Source organism: Dromiciops gliroides, chromosome 4 (assembly GCF_019393635.1).
Source record: "Dromiciops gliroides isolate mDroGli1 chromosome 4, mDroGli1.pri, whole genome shotgun sequence".
Lineage (NCBI taxonomy): Eukaryota > Metazoa > Chordata > Mammalia > Microbiotheria > Microbiotheriidae > Dromiciops > Dromiciops gliroides.
In genome coordinates this window covers 169265415-169271969 of record NC_057864.1, presented here as the reverse complement: position 1 = coordinate 169271969, position 6555 = coordinate 169265415, and positions in this window count along the sequence as shown.

Below are 6555 nucleotides of genomic sequence, written 5' to 3'. Positions count from 1 at the left end.
GTTATTGCTCAATAACAATTGAACAATGACAAGAGTCCTTGTGGTTTAAACTGACTTTTTGTGCAGTTAAGAAAAAAAAATTCTAAGTAGCAGACTTAAATCCTAGAACAATAAATTTGCAGGAACTCCAGTCTCCAAGATATAACAGTTTCTGTCTTAAGAACTCTGCAAAAAAAGGGCAGCAGAAGAGAGAACCTCAGTCTTGCAGTTTGGATAAATGAATGTAATGCCCAGCAGATGTCAGTGTGGAGGGCAATTTGGATGAACATCACTTTTCACTCTCCTCCAACAGAAATGGGCAGAATTAATCATGCTTATCTCCACCCACCACCCACCCCCAGTCTTGGGGCAAGGGGTCCAAGTTCCACTTGGCTTCCTTTTTCTGCAACCTAGAAAGCTTAAAAAATACAGATTGTAAATAAAATTCATAAAACATCTGAACTCCCTAGCAACCTATTGATTGACAAGCCAGGAGGGTACTCTCTCAGCTAGCTGAATTTGTATTATCAGTAATCCACAGGTTTTCCTCTTATGGGCAAAAACACCAGTTCAGCACCACAATTAAAATGCTCTGATCATTATCTAGTAAGCCATTTTTTAAAAAATGCAAATAATTAGTTAAGCAAAATTTTAACTAGCAGAAAAACATTTAGTAATGAACCATATCTTCCATTGCATGTAGCAATAAGACATAAGGGAGAAGGAGAGTGGTTCAAATTCAATATTGTTCCAATTCATTCACTCCTTGCTGGACTCTCTTAGCTGGGTGTTGAACCAAGGGTGGGGGAGGCTCCAACCACAAACAGGTTTAGAATCGGTCCTCTGGAAATCATCTTTTAGCTTCTCTCTCTCTCTCTCTCTCTCTCTCTCTCTCTCTCTCTCTCTCTCTCTCTCTCTCTCTCTCTCTCTCTGTCTCTCACACACACACACACACACACACACACACACATGCTGAGAGGCATAGTAGATAGAACAGAGTCTGGAGTCATGAAGACCGGAATTAAAATATAATCTCAGGGGCAGCTAGGTGCACAATGGATAAAGCACTGGTCCTGGCTTCAGGAGGACCTGAGTTCAATCTGACCTCAGAAACTTGACACTTACTAAGCTGTGTGACCCTGGGCAAGTCACTTAACCCTCATTGCCCCGCCCAAAAAAAAAAATAGAGGTATCACTCTATGTGGATAACTTTCAACTTCTGTGGTCCCAGGAACCTGCTTCAGCCACTTAGCTGTGATTTCATTACTGTCTCCAAAATACCAGTAAGGTCCTTGTCCTGGTTTGGGCTATTTGTGTTCCTCCCCTGGGGCTTAACACACACTGCTTACTAGTTGTTTGTTGAATGGATATATTTCTAGGCCCTTTCCCCCTCCTCCTGGTGATTTCCTTTGAGGGAGAAATCAGACCAATTTGACATCTCTGTAACACCCAGCAACAACTGGTGCATATCTGTGTCCTTACTGTGGAAAAAGTTGAAGGAGAGAATGCAGGAAGTTGGAAAGGATGGAGAATATGGAGGAGTGAACCAGATGAGGAGACAAAGAAGCCCTTAAGAAAAAAGGCAAGTTTGAGCAGTGAAAGGACCCCTGGAGCCCAAAGTCAGAAGACTTAGGTTCTAGTACTGACTCTGATATTTACTACCTGTGTAACCTTGGGCAAATCACTTTTCCTATCTGAGCCTTGGTTAACTCAACTATAAAACAAGGTGATAAGTAGATAACTAAGTTCCCTTCCATCTCTGAGTCCAATGAGACAGATAGGGGAAATGATAAAGGCTAGTTACTCCTTCTCTCATTCCCTAACCCCTTACATACCCACAAGACTGGGAGAAATAGTCACCATCCTTTTTATCACCCACTGCCCTTCTGGAGCCTCTTTCTGCCATCCTTACTTAAGCTACCCTCTCTTCTGAGGTTCACTCCAAATGACTGAATCACCCCATCCAGATTCTTCCTCTGGTGAGCTACCAGCCAGGGCTATTATCCCTTCATTCTCTAGAAATGTAGTACCTGGCTCACAATCTTCCTCTCCACCCCCCACCCCATCTCAGCCCTCTTACTAAAAACTTTAATATATGTGATGATGTCCCTCCAAGAGCCCTGGACTCCCAGTTCATCCACTTCCTCAATGCCCATCCACTTCCCTCTAGCTCAGTCACTCACGTGGATGGATGGTCATACCTTAGATCTCACAATCGCCTATAAATACCATTCCCATTATTTTGCACTCTAAAATATTTCTTTCAGATAATAATCTATTGTTCTTCCACCTCAGCCTCATTCCTTCTAAAGTATTCTTCATCCTTAATACAACCTTCAGTCCCTCATCCCTTCTTTTTCATCTAGTCTTCCATCTCTGCTCTGGATTCACTTTCCTCCCTTAATATGACCCTATAGTTAATCAATTCAATTATACATTATCCTCTACCTTCTTGCCCCCTTTTTCTGATGTCATTCATTTCCTTCTCTCCTTAATTCTGGATCACCCTCTGTGTGTGTGCACTCATGCGCGTACACGCACGTGCACACACACACACACACACACACCCCTTCAGATCTTTTCCACATCTTCAGAATATACTGAACAGCCCTGGAAGAAGTCACAAGACCACAGATTTAGAGGTGGGAGGGATCTTAGAGTCTAACCCTCTTATTTTTCAAACAAGGAAACTGAGATCCAGTTACGTGATTTCCCCAGGGCCACATAGCTTGTAGGCATCTGAGACAGAATTCAGACTCAAGTATTTATCCTCTTGTGTTATTAGTTGCAGTAGAAATTCGGGTTATCCAGTCTCAACTGGGCCCTTACTACTGTACAACAATGATTTTGATTTTTTTTTTTTTTGGTGAGGCAATTGGGGTCAAGTGACTTGCCCAGGGTCACACAGCTAGTAAGTGTCAAGGGTCTAAGGCCGGATTTGAACTCAGGTCCTCCTGAATCCAGAACTGGTGCTCTATCCACTGCACCACCTAGCTGCCCCTACAACAATGATTTGATGCTTCCTCATTCTCCTCAGCAGCTAGCACCAACGTTTTCTTCTCTCCTCAAGCCTCCAACACTATCCTTTTCTCTTTCAGAACATGTCCAGTGGGTGGCCTTTTCCGTGAAAATCTAGATTATCTAATGTTGAGTTTTACTCACTTTCTTTTTTCCACACTTAAATCCCCCACACACCTTTAGCCTTCCTCTCCTCTTCCATTGTTGTCTCTGAGGAAGAGACAGCAACTCCATAAGCCTTGGATCATTAGTAGAGAGAACAACCCAAGGCCACCTTCCAGCACTGGCCAGGCAATCTTGAGACTGGTCTCCTAGGGAATATAAAATTGGCCACTATTCAGTATACCTATATTATTTCAATTTCCAAGGCCACATCCTTTGTTACTGCTCTCAGTTCCATCTCCTCCCAGTGTTTCCAGTAGCTTGACCCTGAATCCTTCCCCTTCTCTCCCCTTTCATCTATCTATCTTTCCTTATCTGTTTTCTTTCCCTTCTTGTTGCCCAAAAACTTTCTCAGTTCTACTCTAGCTTTTAAAAAATCCTTCAATTTGACTAAATAAAACAGTTCCTACAATAACCACATTTTAGAGACAAACAATTTTGAAAGACTTAAAAACTCTGATTAATGCAAAGGCCAGACAGCCATTGTTGTAGCTCTGCAGCCAGGGAGTTGAGGGATTGGGGATGCAGATTGAGACATATATTTGTGGATGGGACCAACCCAAAAATTTGTTTTGCCTTGACTATGCATATTTGTTACATAGGGTTTTTTCCCTTTTTTTTAATGGGGGTATGGTAGAAAAAAGAAAAAAATAGATTTTTGTTCGTTGAAAAAATAATTTTTAAAAAATCCTTCACTTGATTTTGCCAAATCTATATCAAGCTATCTTCCTATTTCTTTCTTCCCTTTACTAGCCAAAATCCTAGAAAGAAGAGTCAGCAATCACTGCTTCCACTTCCTCCAACCCATTGCAATCTGACTTCTGGTCCCTGAGCCCTACCCCCAGGGTGCTCCTCTCTTAACTTTGCAGTGTTTTTCTGGCCTTTTCTCAGTTCTCATCCTCTAACTTCTCTGCAGTTTTTGAAACTGTTGACCACGCCCCAATCTGGAGCCCTTTCCCCACGACATTGCTCTCTCCTTATTCTCCTCCATTCTGCCTCCTGGTTCCTCAGTTTTCTTGGCTTGGGTATCCCTTCAGAGCAATTTCCTGAGTCCTCTTCTTTGCTCTCACTATACTCTTTCCTTTGATGTCCTCGTTGTTTCCCTTGGGTTTCAGTGTCAGATCTATGCCCATGACTTCCAATCTGTATGTAGACTTAGCACTGTACTTTCCTCTGCTCCCATGAGTCCCAATGTGGCATCACCAGCTTTCTACTGGACACCTGGGCCAGGAATGTCTCATATGTATTTCAAACTCAATATTCAATTCAGTTCAACACATTTATTATTTACCAGGTTCTAGGTACTGAAGGTGGCAGTGGGGGTGGGGCGGAGAGAGACAAAAATTTTAATCATTCCTGTCTTCAATTTGCATTCTTCTTAAGGGATATAGCATAGGGTCATTGAATCACACATCTTGAATTCGAAGGGATCTTTAAGATCACCTAGTCCAAACACCACATTTTACAAATGGGGAAACTGAGGCTGAGCCCTTACATGACTTGCCAGAGACCACGCAAGTAATGTGTAGAAGCAGGATTTGGATCCAGGTCCCCTGATTGCAAATCCAGAACATTTTTTCAGTGGGCCTAGGTACCAAGATTAGTAAATAGAAAGTCATTTCAGGAAAGAGAGAGAAAGAGAGAGAGAACACTAACAGATAGATGGGATCAGAAAGGGCTTTATAATTTACCTCACATTCTGCTTGTCTTTGTATTTGTTGTATATATACCATTTGGAAGGTAAGCTTCTGGGGCAGCTAGGTGGCACGTGGATAAAGCACCAGCCCTGGATTCAGGAGGACCTGAGCTCAAATCCAGCCTCAGACACTTGACCCTTACTAGCTGTGTGACCCTGGGCAAGTCACTTAACCCTCGTTGACCCCCCCCCCAAAAAAAAAGCTCCTTGAGGCAGAAGTTTAGTCTTCCTCAGCTCCTAGTACAGAACCTGCCTTGCACATAGCAGGCAATAAATGTTTGCTGAACTGAATTGAGGCTGGAGACAGTCTAATGCTCAGCTAGTAACTACTGTTGCTTCCCTCTGTATCCCCTTGTATCTTCCCCAGGGGCATGTAAAGGAGACAGTAACAGAACACATGCTTCAGCTTTTGCAAAGCATTTTCCTAGCAGTCCAGTAATGGAAATGATGCAAGTATCCCCTTTCCTATTTGTTGTTCCCAGGCCTGTTCAATGCTCATAGCCATGATTCATTTCAGAGCTCCCTGGTTTGAGTTTTCTAAGACCATTCTCATGTTGTGTATGAAGCTAGATTTGCTTTTTTGGACATTTGTAACCGCAAATGCCATCCTTCCCCTGGGGAATGTCAATGAAACTGATAATGCTTGCCAGAAAATAGTCATATATACACACATTTATGCAGAGCTATATTAATTAAGCCCCACCTTGTTAGAATCCTTGTGTTTTAGGAGTCTGTTCCCCTTTTCCCAAAGAGGTTATGAAATCTGGGGTCCACAGACCCCCACCCCAGAGCTACATGGATCAAATTTTCAGGGGGTCTATTAACTTGGATGGAGAAAAAATGCATCTTTAGTTTCAGTAAACTCTAACTGAAATTAAACATTTCCTCAGTCAATTAAAAAAAAAAAAACAACACCACATTATTCTAAGATGGGATCCATAGCCTTTACCACACTGCCCAGCAGGGGTCCATCACACACACACACACCACACACACACACACACACACACACACAAAGATAAGAACCCTAGCCCTAGAGAATGTGGCATAGCATTCATAGGTAGAGCAGGGGTAGGGCAGTAGGAGTTATGAGCACTTTAATCTTTATTGGAGGGAACAACCCAAGACTACCCTCGAACACTGGCCAGGCAATTTTGAGCCTGGCTTCCCAGGGAAAATGTATGTCTATGTAAATTGGCTACTGTTTATCATTGTAATTGTTTCTCCCTTTCTTTTTATTCTCATCCTTAGAACTAGTTGAGAAGTCTCCCCTGTTTCCCCAAGTATAATTTCATAGCCTAGTGTCCACCTGGGCCCCAAGTAGCCCCATATCACCTGAGGCTAGATAACCCTTTCCTCCCCTTCCCTTTGGTTAGCTAGGCTTGAGTAAATTGGGAAATATTCTAATTCCACTTTTTTTTTTTTCCGGAGCAATGAGGGTTAAGTGACTTGCCCAGGCTCACACAGCTAGTATCGTGTCTGAAATCATATCTGAACTCAGGTTCTCCTGAATCCAGGGCTGGTGCTTTATCCATTGAGCCACCTAGCTGCCCCTAATTCCATACCTTTTTTCCCCTTGGCCAATTATTGTGTTCAAACATCTCAAAGCATACATATAGAAATTAAGGCAACAGAATACTTAGCTCCCCACCAATCACCATCCTGGAGATCCCTGCCCCACAAAAGGAGAGAGCATTCTT